The sequence below is a fragment of the Anser brachyrhynchus genome, assembly GCF_964034855.1.
Source record: "Anser brachyrhynchus genome assembly, chromosome: 13".
NCBI lineage: Eukaryota > Metazoa > Chordata > Aves > Anseriformes > Anatidae > Anser > Anser brachyrhynchus.
Window position 1 is genome coordinate 20,061,962 of NC_137708.1, and position 18,524 is coordinate 20,080,485.

The following is an 18,524-nucleotide window of genomic DNA, read 5'->3' on the forward strand; positions in this document are numbered from 1 at the left end:
CTCAATGTCTGTGCTCAACCAGCTTTCCCCCAGTTTCTCAAGACCAATGAGTGTTTTTCTACTTTAGGGTTATTGTTTTGGTTTCTTTAGCTTTCACCTGTAAAAAATAGTAATCTATTTTCAAGGATTTTTTTTTTTTTAACTGAGTTGCCATTCTTAACTGAAACTTGCTTTATCGAGATTGTGCCTCCCTGTTCTGTTCTCACTTATAAGGGTTTTACTGCTTTAGGTTTGCCTTCTCATCTTTCCACATGATAACTATGTGGGCTTATGGGGCTCTTGTGTGAGTTTTCTAATAAATTATTAACAGATTTTAAGGTTAAATAGCCTATAATGATCATTTGGTCTGTTCTTCTGTGTAATGCAGAAATTCCTGCAGTAACTCTTACATAAGGTACAATAGTCCCTGGTTGATTTAGAGCTTATATTATAAAAAGATATTGAATGCTGATTTGGAGACTTTGAGCGACAGAGAATTCAGTACACCTGTAGGTAAATTTTTCTAAGCTTTGATTATCCACATGGTAAAATTGTGTGCTTTATTTGTAATCTAAATCAGTTCATCTTCAGCTGGAAGCTGAAGCATTAGATGTTAGGGTATTAGACGTTGGGAATTCAGCAGTGATTTAAAAAAGCTATTCAGGAAAAAATATCCTAAATTTACACAGTGTGAGGAGAAAGATTTCTGAGAGAAAAGATTCAGCTTCTTGGGGGAAGGATTTCAAAAGGTTGAAAAGAATCTGTGGCGAGCAATTATAAATGTGAAATGCATTGTGGCTGCCTAAAACCATACGGGGGAAAGTAGGGAGGGAAAATCACCTTTCCCTCTCTGCTAGACTAAGCCCGTGATTTAAGGCTAAAATATAATTTGCTAACGATACTGAATAATGGGAAGACGGAATTCAGCCTTGTATGAAATGCATAATTCCCAGTGCCATCAAGGAAATGGGCAGCCTTAGCATGTCGGTGAGAAACCATGTTTCCTGCACAGAGCGGCAGTGCAGATGCCGCATTGTCTGAGTTTTATGTCCCCAGCAGATTTGCTGGGATTCACAGGTGAACTAAGTCTAACCCCTAGTGAATTGCTCCCTGCCCAGCCCACACTGGGAAATGTTTGAAAGGTCCCTAAGATTTCACAGAAGGAAAAAGAAACCTTATTGAGTATACAAGGGCTTGAACAGCTCTCATTTTAGAGATTAATGTAGGCGAGTTTGATTTATCAGCAGAACATGCCTCACATCCGGCGTTGAACCAATGGACAACCTGGTGAGGGAGAAAATGAATGCCATTAAATCATTTTTGCTCCCCTTTAACTGTCATCATATTCTTTTCCTACCATGTGAGTGTTGTTGTGACAATATTTGGTGCAGCATCCGTTCAGTCATTCACTGACTGTTGTGTATTTCATTTGTTCTGAAAACTGCTGCCGCTGGGGAAGAGAGCAAAGCAAAACAAAACTGTTGCCACAGGTCAAACTTTGAGGAATCCAATTTTATCAACACAAGTCTGGAATTCACGAGCTCTAATCTGATGTTTTAAAGTCCCTGAGGTCAGCAGTGAAACAATCCGATAAAAGGGGCTTAAAAATGTAGGCCTTCATAGAATTTGCCTCTAGAACTGCTTTAAAACTACAGAATACCACTGACTATTAAAAATTGAACAAGTTAATTGATTTGGTGAATGGGGTTTATTGTGGAAAGTTTAAAGTGTTTGGACTAAAAATAAAATGATGAAAATTTAGTATCTCACTAGGGGGAAAGGCAGAAATGTGAACATAGCAAGTAGCAACTTTGGAATATCAATTTACTTGTCATAAGGTTGACTTAGGGTTAGCTGTGATTAATATACAGTGTATGCTAGTTTATCTTTCGTGTTCTGGTAAATTGAAAAAAATCCTTCCCACTGAGACATGGAAAGTTGTTAATAGAAGAGCAGAGTAACCATTCACAAGAGCTTTTGTGCCAAGTGCTTTAATTTCTTTTAAAATAAAATGTCAGATGTCCATGGAAATGTCCATGTGTAAAAAAAATAATAATTATTCTTAGGTATACTCTTCATTTTTATACTTTGATTCATACAGGTTTTGTCTATGTATTACTAACTTGAAGCAGTAAACTACTTGGCGATTATGTACCTTGTTTTAAGACTAAAGTTGATTAGTATAAGAATACTTTCAAGGCAGACGCTACTTATATTGGTCATCTTTATTTTTGATCGAAGAATAATAAAAAGCTTTGTTTTCTAACATATATTTATATATAGGAATGCAATTAATACCTGCGATGATACTTTCTTTCCTTGCATTATCCCTAGCAATAGCTGCTTAAGTACTACTAATAGTGTAAAATCCTTGCACAATTTTGAGAATAGGCAAAAATAATACTTTGGTCTTACTTTAGCGAGTGCTTGAAAGCTGGTGCAGTGTCTATTGATGACCAGTGACTGCACAGAGCCCAGCAGTGCTTAAGGTTAAATACATGCTGAAGAAAAGTCATCAAACTAGGTCAGCGCTCGCTGGGCTTGGTTCTACGGCAGGGAGGCAGAGCCTGCCCACATCTAATGCACCGGGCACTCTTCCGTGCTGTTGTGCTCTCATGTTTCTCCAAAAGTGGAGTTTGTAATTAAAATCTGAAGATAATAAAATAATTTCATTGAAGTCATGCTCACAGAATGGCATTTTTTCAGTCCTCACAAAGGTCTAGCCCAGAAGTAATACTTCTGTAGAGAATGAAGTCTTAAGTGTTGATCCCTTTTTGTTTTGGCCTCTAAGTAGAAAGTATTGAATGCCTTTGTGCAAAAAGTATAACATAGCCATTATTTGTAAGGCAGGTGTAGTAAAACCATATATATCAAGGAAATCTTGCTTTGTATCTGGCATACAAGTCTATTATTTTCTGCAAAATATCACTCGTATAGACATCTATTGTATGAAGTAATACTGGGGCAGTAGCCAGTCTAGAACATAAGGCTGGGGTTTGAACTCTGTCTTTACTGGGTATAGAAAATATGCTTTTATAGATACTATTCATTGAAATTTCATAAATCAATGCAGAGAACTGTTGGTTTGTTTTTAAAAGCTCTGTACCTTACCCAGCATATTGCTCCTCTCTCCAAAAGTCAAGTACAGCATGAAGCTTTCATGTTTATCGAAAGTATTGAAACAAGATGGAAACTTATATGCTCAGTCCCTAAGAATAATTTCCTGAGCATTAAAATGGCCAAAAATAACTAAACCCAACTAACAAAAACTTTTATGACATTGATTTGACACAATTGTTGCATAAAAGGCTGTGGTCCATGAAAATAGATGTTTTGTCATTGCCACAAAAACATGGTCTCTAAACTAATGAAAATGTTAACTCTGAAATAGATCTCACTCTGCCTACAGTCTTGGAAACATCAAATGCATAAACAGAACATGGATCTCTTGTAATTACAGTTTTGCAAATTCAACAGGTAGAAGTTTCATGCAGGGATAGAAGAGAAAATATATTCTTTTTTTTTGCAAAAGGTAGTAAGTGACTGACCATAAGTCAAGGGCTCCATGATAATCCATTTCAGCCCGTCTTCATGGACTAATTCTGACATTTTAACTGTTTTGAGGTGTTTTGCTTTTTTTTCTCCCTGTTTTGTTGGTTTTATTTCCATATTTCCCATGGTTAGGTTTTCCTAGGGCATATGGATATTGCACTCCTCAACCAGGGACTTAGGGGGATGTGTGTGACTCCTGATCATGGTGGTGGTAGTCTGCATCATTTGCAGCTTAAGAAGATAAAAATAGCACGTAGCTCTGGACTTTGTGCTGCTGACTTCCATTTTACCTTCCCATTATGTAATCTGATTCGCAGTCGAAGCAGGAAGAGATGTTTGCATCACAATAATTGTAGGCTCTGAAAAGTGATGCTTTGTTGTGTGTTCTAAGTGATCTCGTTCCATTTACTGTAAAATATTTTAAACAATTATGTGTTTTATGATGGCTGCGTAAAGAGAGCTGACCTCTGTACTTGCACATCCTTCTCTCCTGGCCCTGGCTTTTCGAGACTATTTCATTCCGATGTAAAAGATAACATCCCAGCATCAGTATCGAAACTGTGCCAGGATGTTGGTGTAATTGACTTAAAGTTGTTAAAATTCACAGGATCATCAACGTAGCTCGCTTAATCAATTTTTTAGAAACACAGAATTGACAGTTTAATGAGAAAAGCTTTCCCAAGATCACAGTCCCCTCCTCCTCATTACGAGAGTCAGTCGTACATTAAAGAAATGGTAAATTCTGTTTGATTTCCTTTTTGTGAAAGGCTGAGATGCCCCAGGTGTAACTTTTTTGCTGGATGAGGAGGACAAGTGCTGAAGTAATGAGATAATCAATCAGCATTGTTTGGGGTAGATACTTATGTCCATTTGGGCACATTACGCATTTTCCATCAGCTTTACTCTGTCGGTAGCCTGGCCCGCTGCTGACGCTGTTCAAGGTCAGGCAGTTCCTTGGTTTCAGACTTTTCTTTGGCTCTTCTCCCGTTGTCATTTGAATTAGCCTTGGCTCATCAGCATAGCTTTAAAAAAAAATAAGTGCAACAGAGATCATGGTTTAACGAACTGAGAAATGAATGTGTTGACCTTACAGTTTTAAAGAGGACTGCGGTATGGTTTTGTTCATGGCCTCATTGGTCTAGCTGTGGAATAACACCTTCAAGTAAATGTAGTTTCCACAGCTGCACTCCCAGAGCGTAAGGATATTTTTCCATTAGCTGAAGTATTCTCTTTTTAGAGCTCAGCCATCTTACAGTAGGTTAGCCGAGTGCAGTAATTTATTGGAGATTTCTTATCAGGTCATTGAACTTCTAAGCTATGTAAAAGTCAGCGTGTTAGAATCCCACAGTGAAAGATTATTAAAATATTTGTATTTGAATATTACCTAAATCTGAGGATTTCACAACTCCTCACCTCTCATTTTCTGACGCGGCACTCGAGCACTGTTGCACGAGGAGCTTCCCTGGCTGCAGGAGGGAGAGCTGTAAGGGGGGGGGGGGGGGGGGCGGAATATGCTCCAGCTCACCCGGGGAAGACAGCAAAGTAACTTCAAATAAAACCTGCTGTTCTCATCCCTCAGCCCTGGGCTCAGATCCTAGGCATGCATTCTTCTTTCTCAATGCAGTTAACACTTATCCCTCTATCACAGGATCATTTGAACATCCATGCACCTACTCTTATCTGTGACTTATTCATTGGGCATTGCTGCCCATCTGCTCTGCATTCTGATTGCAGAATCTGAAGGGAGGAGGTGTTGTGGTGATAAAGCATCAACATCTAGGTATAAATTTGAATTGATGAAAATGGAGGGTTTGGGTAGAGTGTACAAAAAGCAATATTGCTTAGCCACTACGGTCAGTTTTTAAAAAGAACTTGAAATTAATTTAGTGCAGCCTGCATTTTTTCAGACTTACATGGCTACTACCTGTAGTGGGATGATTCGAGCATGCTGTATCTCATGTTTAGAGAGGTATGAAAATACATGATTTAATTGCATTCATTCAAATTAAAGTTCAATAGGGTGTGTGCATTCTGACACAATTGTTTGGTGCATAAACCTTTCTTTTGCTTCCTTTCCCTATTCATGATGTGATTTGCATAATAATTCTTTAAATTCTGGGCTGCAAATATTATCTCATTAACATAATTACCTAATTTCTTGTTTTGTGAATTGCAATAGATAAGTAATAGTCTCAGCTTATTATCACATTTTCTTCTGTGCTTTGTGATCACAATAAAAAGATTATATATTTTTTTAAGGAGGGATTATTCAAATAGAGGAGTGATTATACAACTCATTTATGGATGTACAAACCACACAAGAGATTATGACTACAGGCTGCAGCATCCTTTCAGGCATCTACCTGCACCCTTGGTCTTCATCAAGACTTCCTCTTCTTCAGGAACTAGTTTCATTGTATTTAAACACCGCAAGGTGCATTAAACACCAATTTTTATCCTTTGATTTCAGAAAATTATGGCTAGGTTATTAAAGTATTTGAGTCCCTGTAGAGACAAGCCTCAGGTATCTCTGCTGGCTTGTATGTGGAGAAAGTGTACGAATGTCAAAAAACAGTTTAATTGAAGTTACAAGCTCATTTCCTGTAAATATTTAATGTGTGAGTTATTTCTGTCGACATAGATCATATTGGCATAGATAATCTCCTAGAATCCAGTGAAACAGCTTCTTTGCGTATTTGCAGGCTTGTCCACAAAGAGTAGAGCTGCTTTTCATCCCAAGACAAAAATATGACAGCGGTCAAAATCCCGTTAACACAACTCTTAGACCAGATTGATTCTGAGATCCAAACTCATTGGATGTGCTCTGAGGAGTTTTATTGCTGTGCCTCCACCTTGTGAGCGGTGCTGGGGTTGGATCAGGTTGGTGGCTTAAAGGATTGCATATGGGTGAGGGCAGGTTTCAGTGCCAGAACCCCACCTGGAGACTTGGTGAGCTTCAGTTCGTCCGTCTGGCTTTTGTCTGTATTGGGTGTGGTTTATTTTCCAGTGTGTAGTTGGTGCTTCTCATGCATGATTCTTGAGGCCTAAGAGATGAGATCAAGAAAGGAAACGTTCTGTGATTCTGTTCAACTCTGCAGCAACGCCACAGAAAGTCCTTGTGACCTTCCCATGTCAGTTAAAAGTAAATGCGGAAGAAAACTTCAGAAAGCAAAGGGGCCTGTGGGACTTTTCCTTAGCCAAATCCTTGGCTCTGCAGCCGTTTGATACATGCGTGAAACAAAAGACAGGATTTAATGGGTGTCTGGCTTTTTCTGCCTGTACAGGACCAGAGGCTTATCTGGGCCAGCCACTTGGCCTTCATCCTGCTTTGGTGTAATGAAAAAAGGGAAAGGGAAAAGCTATAGGAGAAGGCATGTAATTAGTAATAGATGTTGGGGTAGGGTGGGAGGTTAGGCACAAGTGATACTTTGTACAGATTTTATGCTATTTTTTTCTGAAAGCCTAACCTTACCAAGGTGTTGGGGAGCTCAGCAAACATTTCTTTAAAATCTCCTTGAAGGATAGCATTGTGAAGGCAAAACTGGCAGGCTGAGGACTTTGGTAGTAAAAATGCAGTTTGTTTAATTTCTGTTAAAATGTGATTATATAACATATGTAGTCTAATGCATACTTGGTGCTTGCTTGCATCTAAGAGTTGTATTAGCTCAACACAAGTTTGGAATAACCTCTTGTCATGACGGCTGGGAGAAAGAGACAGGTAGGGGAGGAGAGGGACATTTCCTCATAAATGCCATGTTTTATGGAGATGCAATCAGGTGGAAAAATTAAGAGCCAAAGAACCGCCACTAGTGGCCTCGGGGAAACGGGGAGCTGTCTGGCAGCTCCTCTGTATGGCAGTGCTGGTGGCTGGGGCAGGTCTGAGCTTCTTCCAGTATGGTCTGGTTTTCTGCCATGGTTTGTTGTTGTGTTGCCTGACAGCAATAAAATGTGAAGGATAACATTTGGATTTCTGTAAACTTAATCCAGCATTCAGCAGCATCCTAAGCTAAATATTTTCCATTGTGCAAAACAAAAGTAACAAGAATGCCCGAAGCAGGACTTTAATGTGTTAAATTAAGCATTGTCGGGAAGTCAGTGATGAGAGATGAAGGCATGTCTTAAGCTGCAGGAAATATGGGATACCATAGGTGATGTTGGTACCTACAGATCAGGTGGGGTGCTGCTACTGTAGGCAGGGTTAAGGATTTTTTTTTTTTTTGTGCTCAGTGAGTCTTTCATCTCTGCAAATGTATTTACATGATTCTGTTTAAATCATGAATGTAAGATATATGACTAGTTAAGAAGATTTGTTGTTGGTTTGTTAAGAGGGACTAATTAGGGAATACGGGGAGAAAAAAAAAAAAAACAACAACAGAAAACTAGCAATAGAAAATGGGACCTGAGTGCTCAGTTCTTGATTCTTGATATTGCTTGAGATCAATGTTTATGTTTGGATATAGGACGTGTGTACCTTCATCGTAATGTTTCCTGCAAGACAGTATCTAGAGGTGGTAGAACTTCATTGTGGAAAGACACGTTTGTTCTGCTGAATTCTTGGGAGAATAATCTAGCTAGATTTGGATTTTCAAACAAGGTTTGGGAAGTAATGAGACCTTTTGACCTAAATAAGGTATTTATTATGTACTTTGGGATGACTGTTAATTCACCAGCATTCCTTAGAGCAGAGGGACTTGTTTCAGGAACATTAAGACTGCCTCCACCAAGAAAGACAGAAGGGTAATCGTTGTAGGCGACTCCCTTCTCAGGGGAACTGAGGGCCCTGTTTGTCGACCTGACCCTACCCGTAGGGAAGTCTGCTGCCTCCCTGGGGCCAGGGTCAGGGATATTGCCAGGAAGCTTCCCAACTGGTTCGCCCCTCTGACTACTACCCTCTTTTGATAGTCCAGGCTGGCAGTGATAATATTGATGAGAGAAGCCTGAAGGCTATCAAACTGGACTTTAGGGGACTGGGACGGTTAGTGGATGGAGCGGGAGTACAGGTGGTGTTTTCATCTATCCCTGCAGTAGCAGGGAGGGGTACTGAGAGGACACAGAAAGCCCACCTGATTAACACGTGGCTCAGAGGCTGGTGCCAACACAGAAATTTTGGGTTTTTTTTGACCATGGGGCGCTTTACTTGGCACCCGGCCTGATGGCCGCAGACGGGTCCCTATCTCTAAGGGGAAAATGGATCCTAGCCCAGGAGCTGGCAGGGCTCGTTGAGAGGGCTTTAAACTAGGAAAGAAGGGGGATGGGGCTGAAAGAAGGCTTGTTGGAGCTGTGCCGGGGGGAACAATGGCAAAGCTGGGGAAGAAGGCAATGGCCCGACTCAAGTGCATCTACACTAATGCACGCAGCATGGGCAACAAACAGGAGGAGCTGGAAGCCATCGTGCAGCAGGAAGGCTATGACTTGGTTGCCATCACGGAAACGTGGTGGGACCACTCTCATGACTGGAGTGCTGCAATGTCTGGCTATAGGCTCTTCAGAAGGGACAGGCAGCACAGAAGGGGTGGTGGTGTGGCTCTCTATATTAGAAAGTGTTTAGATGTTGAGGAACTTGAGGCTGGGAATGATAATGTTGAGTCCCTATGGGATCGGATCAGAGGGAAGGCCAACAAGGCAAGCATCCTGGTGGGGGTCTGTTATAGACCGCCAAACCAGGATGAGGAGACTGATGAGGAGTTGTACAGGCAGCTGGCAGAAGCCGCGAAATCGTCAGCTCTTGTTCTCGTGGGGGACTTCAACTTCCCAGACATATCCTGGAAGCACAACACAGCCCAGAGAAAGCAGTCTAGGAGGTTTCTGGAGAGCGTGGAAGATAGCTTCCTGACACAGCTGGTTAGAGAGCCTACCAGGGGAGGTGCCCCACTAGACCTTCTGTTCACAAACAGTGACGGACTGGTGGGAGATGTGGTGGTCGGGAGCTGTCTTGGGCAGAGTGACCACGAAATGGTTCAGTTCTCTATTCTTGGCGAAGTCAGGAAGGGGACCAGTAAAACCGCTGTCTTGGACTTCCGGAGGGCTGACTTTGAGCTGTTCAGGACACTGGTTGGCAGAGTCCCTTGGGAGGAGGTTCTGAAGGGCAAAGGAGTCCAGGAAGGCTGGGCACTCCTTAAGAAGGTTGTTCTCTGGATACCTGGTACCCTGAGCTGGTGGAAGGGGATGGGGAGCAGGATGTGGCCCTCACTATCCATGAGGAAATGGTTGGCGATCTGCTACAACACTTGGATGTACGCAAGTCGATGGGGCCGGATGGGATCCACCCGAGGGTACTGAGCGAACTGGCGGAGGAGCTGGCCAAGCCGCTTTCCATCATTTATCAGCAGTCCTGGCTATCAGGGGAGGTCCCAGTCGACTGGTGGCTAGCAAATGTGACGCCCATCTACAAGAAGGGCCGGAAGGTTGACCCGGAGAACGATAGGCCTGTTAGCTTGACCTCAGTGCCAGGGAAGCTCATGGAGCAGATTATCTTGAATGTCATCACGCGGCACTTACAGGGCAACCAGGCGATCAGGCCCAGTCAGCATGGGTTTATGAAAGGTAGGTACTGCCTGACGAACCTGATCTCCTTCTATGACCAAGTGACGCGCTTGGTGGATGAGGGGAAGGCTGTGGATGTGATCTACCTTGATTTCAGTAAGGCTTTTGAAACCGTTTCCCACAACATTCTCCTCGAGAAACTGGCTGCTCGTGGCTTGGACTGGCGTACGCTTTGCTGGGTTAAAAACTGGCTGGATGGCCGGGCCCAAAGAGTTGTGGTGAATGGAGTCAAATCCAGTTGGAGGCCGGTCACTAGTGGAGTCCCCCAGGGCTCAGTGCTGGGGCCGGTCCTCTTTAATATCTTTATCGATGATCTGGATGACGGGATCGAGTGCACCCTCAGTAAGTTTGCAGATGACACCAAGTTAGGTGCATGTGTCGATCTGCTCAAGGGTAGGAAAACTCTGCAGGAGGGTCTGGATAGGCTGGACCGATGGGCTGAGGTCAACTGCATGAAGTTCAACAAGGCCAAGTGCCAGCTCCTGCATCTGGGGCCTAACAACCCCAAGCAGCGCTACAGTCTGGGAGAAGAGTGGTTGGAAAGCTGCCTGGCAGAGAAGGACCTGGGAGTACTGGTTGATAGGCAGCTGAATATGAGCCAGCAGTGTGCTCAGGTGGCCAAGAAGGCCAACAGCATCCTGGCTTGCATAAGAAGCAGTGTGGCCAGCAGGTCTAGGGAGGTGATTGTCCCCCTGTACTCAGTTCTGGTGAGGCCGCACCTTGAGTACTGTGTTCAGTTTTGGGCCCCTCGCTACAAGAAGGACATGGAGGTGCTCGAGAGAGTCCAGAGAAGGGCAACGAAGCTGGTGAGGGGTCTGGAGAACAAGTCTGACGAGGAGCGGCTGAGGGAGTTGGGATTGTTTAGCCTGGAGAAGAGGAGGCTCAGGGGAGACCTCATCGCTCTCTATAGGTACCTTAAAGGAGGCTGTAGCGAGGTGGGGGTTGGTCTATTCTCCCATTCTCCCACGTGCCTGGTGACAGGACGAGGGGGAATGGGCTAAAGTTGCGTCGGGGAGGTTTAGGTTGGATGTTAGGAAGAACTTCTTTACTGAAAGGGTTGTTAGGCACTGGAATGGGCTGCCCAGGGAAGTGGTTGAGTCACCATCCCTGGAGGTCTTTAAAAGACGTTTAGATGTAGCCCTTAGCGATATGGTTTAGTGTAGGACTTGTTAGTGTTAGGGCTGAGGTTGGACTAGATGATCTTGGAGGTCTCTTCCAACCTAGACGATTCTGTGATTCTGTGATTAATGTGTTTTCCTCTTAAAGACGTGAAAGACGTTATTACTGAATCGATCTGTGTTAACACGGAAGCTGTCCCAAGTTGCAGTTGACGTTCTGGTTCTTCCCTCAGTTTTTCATCTTCTGTGACGTGTTAACCAAGAGAATGTCTGTCTATTGTGTCCTTTGCATTTTTAAAATGAAACCGTGGTAAATATTTATTCATTTTGAATCCTGCTAAGTGTGAAATGAACCTCTTCCTTATTGTTCTGTTCCCACTGTATGTTTTTAAGTGGGCAGCGGTAAAAGGATGGAAGTAAGATTCTTCTTTTCTAACCTCTGTAAAAAATTTTTAATATAATAGCCTTTTTAAACAATTTTTAATGATAAAGATTAGTGAAAAAATCCTCATGAAACAGAATTTTTGAGAAAAGCTTTTCATTTTAAGTGTATCTGTTGGGAGTAAACATGACATCTCTGGAGTCTTGACTCACTGTAATAAATATAAAAACAGAATCTGACAACAGCTTAGTAAGCGGATTGCCTCAGATTTGAACAGATCATTGCAGTCAAATAGACATGCATACAGAAATAGTATATTTCTAATTTCCAGTTATATTAAAAATGCAACTTATGTTATTCACATTGATGAATAAAAAGTTGCAGAATACTGTTATCAGATACATTTTTTATGGACATTTCCTTTTGAAAACTGCTTTGCTGCTACTGGAATAGTGATACTCTGTTATAGCCTGACATGGGGTAGTATTCTCTTGAGTAATATTATTTGAAAAAACATAAAATACTCAAGAAGTACTGTCCTCAGAATAAACTTATCAGACGTTAATAAAGGGATTTCAAGATGAAATGCCAGTGTATTCTATGTATTATTGGTTTCTTAATTCTTTATGTTAATTAAGCTCCTCCTAATAGGGAAAATCCAAATTAGCGTAGAAAACTGTCTCAAAAAAAATAATACATTAAAGGCTCTTAAATTCTTTTTTGAGATTACATGGCCTGATTATTCAGCTGTCTTGCACAAGTAAACCATAGTACTCAAATTCATTTTGGATTTCAATGGATATGAATGGAGGAGGCTACATAAGTTGTATCACTTGTGAAGTAAGGATGTGAATGTTGTAGACCCTTGGCTGATTCTCTGAAAAGAATTTTAGACTGTAATTGAAAAAGTGATTTAACTTCTTCCACAGAGCTATGCAAAACCAAAGCTTTGATTTGGGGGCCAGAGGGACAAAAATCTGACACAAACCTTCAGTAACCCACATAGATTTTCTGCAAAACACATAGGCAAACTTCATTTACATCAGCAATCTGCTACAAGAGCTTTTCCACTGAACAAGCTCAAAGGATTGTGTGATGACACGAACAGTCTGTACATGAAGTTGCGTTCACGTCTTTGTTAGCCTCTTTTTTTCAGGAATGATCCAGAGATAAGATTTTTCTGAAGGACTTTTAATGAGGCATTTTTCTGTGACAAGGCATGCATAATTTTACAAACCGATTAGCTAATACGCATCAGCAGCATGAAATCCTGCCGCTTCTTTGAGCTCCAATGAAATGCTTGTCAATAAATGTGTAGTGTCAATCCAGAATTTCTAAGTACATGCCTTGAAGTTGAGTTTTTTCCACCTCTAATTGCTATAAATAGAAGATTATCTATTGTATCATCTCAGAGATGATTGTTTTTGTAAATAAATAATGTAATTTAAAATAAATCCTTGCTTTTTTTTTTTTTTTAACACAAGCAAGGGTTACACTAAGAACATAACTTGAAGCAATTGTTACAGTATCACAGTATCACAGATTTCTAGGTTGGAAGAGACCTCAAGATCATCGAGTCCAACCTCCGACCTAACACTAAGTACTCCACTAAACCATATCGCTAAGCTCTACATCTAAACGTCTTTTAAAGACCTCCAGGGATGGTGACTCCACCACCTCCCTGGGCAGCCCGTTCCAATGCTTAATAACCCTTTCGGTAAAGAAGTACTTCCTAACATCCAACCTAAAACTCCCCTGTCGCAACTTTAGCCCATTCCCCCTCGTCCCTGTCACCAGGCACGTGGGAGAATGGGAGAATAGACCAACCCCCACCTCGCTACAGCCTCCTTTAAGGTACCTATAGAGAGCGATAAGGTTGCCCCTGAGCCTCCTCTTCTCCAGGCTGAACAACCCCAGCTCCCTCAGCCGCTCCTCGTCAGACTTGTTCTCCAGACCCCTCACCAGCTTCGTTGCCCTTCTCTGGACTCGCTCGAGCACGTCCATGTCCTTCCTGTAGCGAGGGACCCAAAACTGAACACAGTACTCAAGGTGCGGCTTCACCAGAGCCGAGTACAGGGGGACAATCACCTCCCTAGGCCTGCTGGCCACACTGCTTCTTATGCAGGCCAGGATGCTGTTGGCCTTCTTGGCCACCTGGGCACACTGCTGGCTCATATTCAGCCGACTATCAACCAATACTCCCAGGTCCTTCTCTGCCAGGCAGCTTTCCAACCACTCATCTCCCAGCCTGTAGCTCTGCTTGGGGTTGTTGCGCCCCAGGTGCAGGACCCGGCACTTGGCCTTGTTGAACTTCATGCAGTTGACCTCAGCCCATCGCTCCAGCCTATCCAGATCCTCCTGCAGAGCCGTCCTGCCCTCGAGCAGATCGACACACGCACTTAGCTTGGTGTCATCTGCAAACTTACTGAGGGTGCACTGGACGCCCTCATCCAGATCATCGAACCGTTGTTATATTGACCTGTCTTACCAATGAATGCTAATCAGTTTTAAGGGTGAAGGGACAACCTTTTAAAAATCTGTTTAAGGTCAGTAGACCGCATGTTTGTGAAAACAGGAGCTTCCTTCCAAGTTTCATTGGTTTTTTGTTTGGTTGGTTTTAATCCTTTTTTTTTTTTTCTGGTATATTGACTTCCATTGTTGTTACAGCTAAAAATTAAAGCTGATTCCAGCTAACTTTCTTAAAGCTGTTAACTTACTTGGAACAGTGGAAGTAAATGTGAGTGAGAGCACATCGTCCCTCCAAGCCAGTGCCTCACAGGGGCCTGGCCTCAACAACACTTTGTCTAATTTGTTGTAAAAGTGTAAGTGTAAAACTGCCTTAGACTTTCCAGTGGCATTTTGTTATTATACAGACAGTCGAGCAAAATGTTCTTGCTTATCATCAGGAGAGAAAAAAAGAGTAGAATATTCAGACAGTTGAGATGCAGGCAGCCTTTTCCACAAATCTGTAGCTTGGGTGACGAGCTTCGGTGACCAAGTGACTCTGTCACAGGGTAACATGGAAGAGATTATAATTTGCTGTCAGGGATTTTTTTCAAGCATTTCTTTTTTTCTTTTTCCTGAAAAGGGAGTTTAGGTATGGGATGACTCAGAAGTGGTCGATAAACTTCTTTAACTAAATAAAATACAATCAATAAATAGCAAAACAGTTGTGAGCACCAGAGTTGCCCATTCTTGTTTTTTTCACAACACGTTTGCCTGACTCTTTCTTCTGGTCTTCATGGTCTAAAATTTTGGGTAGACCTGTGTGGTGCAAGGAGTTGAACTAGGTGATCCTTATGGGTCCCTTCCAACTTGGGATATTCTATGATTGTATGATTCTTTATAAATTGAAATAGTCCATGATAGCTCTGTACACTGTTAGGCCTGAGATGCACTGAGGCAGAGCTGTATTACTTCAGTGCTGTTACTCCACGACTATGCTGGTGAATGCTTGAGTTTTGAGACTGCGAGATGATTTCCACAACTAAAGCATAGCTGCAGCTGGCCCCTCTCACTGTCAGTTGGGCACTGAGTGTGGCCAAAGAGGAGCTGCCAGGTCTAAATGATGACAAAGCAGCTAGGATAACCTTCAATTTGGCTCTTGGAATATTGCAAAATAATAAGAGTGGAACAATAATAATACGTACCAATACCACTTTAATATTGTGCGACTTTGAAATTTTACATTAAAATAGGTCTGTTTTTTGGTATTATCTTTTCACAGTATAATAACTTCAGGTCTAAACTCTTAAAAGTAATTTATATTTTTTGCATGCATAAGTATGTTTTATAACAGATGCAACAAAAATAAATGACATCAGCACAAATGTGCTTGTAGATTGGTGTTCTTGGACCATATGCATTTTGAGATCTGTTTCTTCTGATTTTTCTTGAAAAGCTCAGATGTGAACACGTTTCTTTTTCAAGAAGAAATGTTTTTTTTTGTTTGTTTGTTTTGCCAAACAAATCTACTCCTTCTTATGTTAAACACTTTAAGGGTATGATCCAAACTGAAGTCACAGATTTTAACCTTTATTAAGTAAAGGATTGAATGAAGCATTCATCCTGTTTTTAACATCTCTTAAACAGTTTTCAGGTATGTTCATTTGTTTCTTTATTTTAGAAGGAGTGTGAAACCAGTCTTATTGATGTTAAAATAACGTTTTTTTGTGTTTTGATTCTGCATTTGCATAGAGCATAGAATAGATGGTAATAAGTAAATCATGTGCGAGACTGTCAGGAGTGGTTCACAAGAGTTTGAATGCATAAGCTCAGCTGATGTGGCTTCAATAACATTAAATATTGTAAACAAAGGATTCCACTTCTGCAACACATAACCTGTGTTCTCACCTCATTCAGTAATTACCAAAGCAGAGTTTCTACTTACTCCTAGCTCTAGAGAAGGTGATGGAAAGATGCAGTGGCCTTGTGGAAAAAACAGTGCAAGGAAAGATTGACTCCAAGCATATTGCAGAGAAGTGTGATTGAGGAAGGCAAGGTGAAATCTCTGTGTTTCCTGGAGCTGGAAGTCAAGAGAAGGCTACTAGTTTGTTTGTAAGTCCTTCAGTTTGTTAATGAGTGATTCTGTGGCTGGGAAGAGACACAGAGAGAGAACAGGGTAATTGTTCTATTTATTTTGAACACTGTTTTTTAACACAGAGCTTAGAGCAATGAAGAAAAGGCACAAAAGCTAGTATTACTTTTTTTTTTGTGATGAAAAAATAAGCATGTTTCATGTTGGATAAATAGGCATTAAGAAAGAGGATGGTGTAGAGGAGGTTTTTTCATAAATTAACAAAGCAGTGTGTTGTAGGCATTTTAGATATTAAAATAGTCTTTATTCAGTAACAAAGTGTGTTCTTGCTTGGATTAAAAGAAGTGTTTTGCTTTTTTTCAGTTACAGAACAGCTTTTTAATATAACAAGACTTAACTTGGGTGAACTGTGTCAGTTCAGGTATTGAGAACATAATCTCTACAAGGATATTACATCATGAGTTTGAGGTCTCTTTCGGTAAGGTATTGCAAAAATAATTAAATTTTAGTTTCAATGATACAATAATAGGATTTGAGCTCATGTAACTTTCCGCTGTTAGTTTTTCTGTGAAACTGAATTTCCATTTATTTGTCCATCCTTTGAGAAATTGCCTCTAAGAATGGGTTCATACTGTCATTTTTGTACTTACTCAAGATGGAGAGATAAGTACTCGTGCCCAGTAGTGTCCATAAGTTACATTGCTCTAAAGATGGAAATTTATTAGAAGTTGTTATAACCTATAAATAATAGGTGCAAAGTTCAACAGACTATCTCTCATTCACACACCAACAGAGGGCATTTTGATGCTAGGAACTCGATAAGGGACCTAGTATTTGTATGCAGATATCTAATAAGCCAGCTTCACAAATTCTAATTTGAGTGATAGCGTCTGACTTTTTACCAAAATTGAAGCCCCAGGAACTTGTCTTATGCCAATATCTGTGTGAGCACACCTCTTATTTTGCAGACTTTTCGAGCACTGCAGCACGGAGCTCGGTGTATTGGCACTTCATCTTCGCAAGGAGTGTTCTCAGATTAGGAAATCTCTATCTTTATAGCCTCCTTCAGAGGGGACTTGGTGCAATGCAGAAATGGCCCCATATAAAAACGGGTCTTCTCTTGACCTTTTAACATATGAATGCTTGCAGTATTTCAGCTATATGCCAAAATTAGTGCGCCATTGCAAAATAAATAAATAAATAAAAATGGTTGCATTGCCACCAATGCCTTGCTAGCTGGGTCCTGAGGGAGGTGGTTAGATGGCGAAACACGTTGACCTGTTTGTGCATTGTTTTCCTGTAAGAAAGATATGCAGCTATCTAACTGATTTTCAGTACATAAACTTTTCCATTTTTGCTGAGAGCACAAGTCTCAGTTTCTTCCTAGTTATTATCTCCCCCCTGGGAACAGCTGTACCAGCAACAAATACGAGTGTGAGATTCTCCATATGTATTTATTCATGAGGTGAACAGTGTATTTTAATATTTTTTGTCTTGTAATTATAACACTGGGTTTTGTCCCTTCTATTTAAACCTGGAAGAATTTATAGATATTATTTATTTAGTGACAGACACCAGGAAATGCTCTTTGAAGTGCTGGCCTTTTATGGGGTGTTGTCAATAAATCCACCTATTCTGTGTCACATAAAGCATTCATTTGTTCAGTCTCTTTCAGTTGCAAACAGCAATAGAGAATGCTAATGTTTTTTGTCTATTAACTGGTTTGTTTTGTTTTTTATCCCCAACCTGCTTCCATCCCTTTGGCACCTTTGTGATAGCTACTGTACTCGAAGGGCATTTTTCGTGACTGCAGTAAAAACTTATTGAAGTCTGTTTATATAACAGTGAAGCAGAAGCAACTGCAATAAAGGAAAACTTCGCTTACTGAGGTGATAGCATAAACAGACTTTTGTAATGTTTTTGCAACAGGCTGTCAGAGTACTTTGCATCCCCACATAGCAAAAAATAACAACGAAAAGCAGATAAACAAAAAATATGCTCCCTGAAACCACAGCTCATGTCAAAGTGAGTGATGATTGCTGGAACTCTAATATAATGTTGGGTTTCTATTTTCCCTGACTGGTTAATGGTGCACATCCCTCTAAATGCATGCTTTTGGATTAGTTAAAGCATAAATTCAAATGTTTGGATATTTCTCCAAATTCTTTAGCTTTTGCATAAAGTCTTTTTTTTTTTTTTTTGGAAGACATTTCATCACAGCAGAAAGTCAAACTGTTTTGTGGTTTTGTCATGTGTTTTTTGTTTGTTTGTGTTGATTGGCTTTGGTGTTTTTATTTTTGTTGCTCTTTTCCACATTCTAGGTTTAGTTTCCATCTTAAAGCAGATTATAGAAATGTTTTTCCTGTAAAAAGTGTATGCATTTCCAGGAAATCCCTGTGTATATCCTGAAGGA

At 41.0% G+C, this 18,524-nt stretch overlaps 1 protein-coding gene across 2 annotated transcripts in view; it reads left to right on the forward strand.

The window, feature by feature from the left end:
* TENM1 (teneurin transmembrane protein 1) overlaps positions 1-18,524 on the forward strand; it is an 854,834-nt gene that overhangs the window by 283,069 nt on the left and 553,241 nt on the right. The window contains exon 1 of one of the 2 annotated variants that reach the window (XM_080553267.1): positions 15,434-16,589. The exons of the other annotated variant lie outside the window; for it this stretch is intronic. The gene's annotated coding sequence lies outside the window, so the exon portion shown is untranslated. Of the gene's footprint in view, positions 1-15,433; positions 16,590-18,524 lie in introns of those variants that run through there. 2 annotated transcript variants of the gene reach the window in all.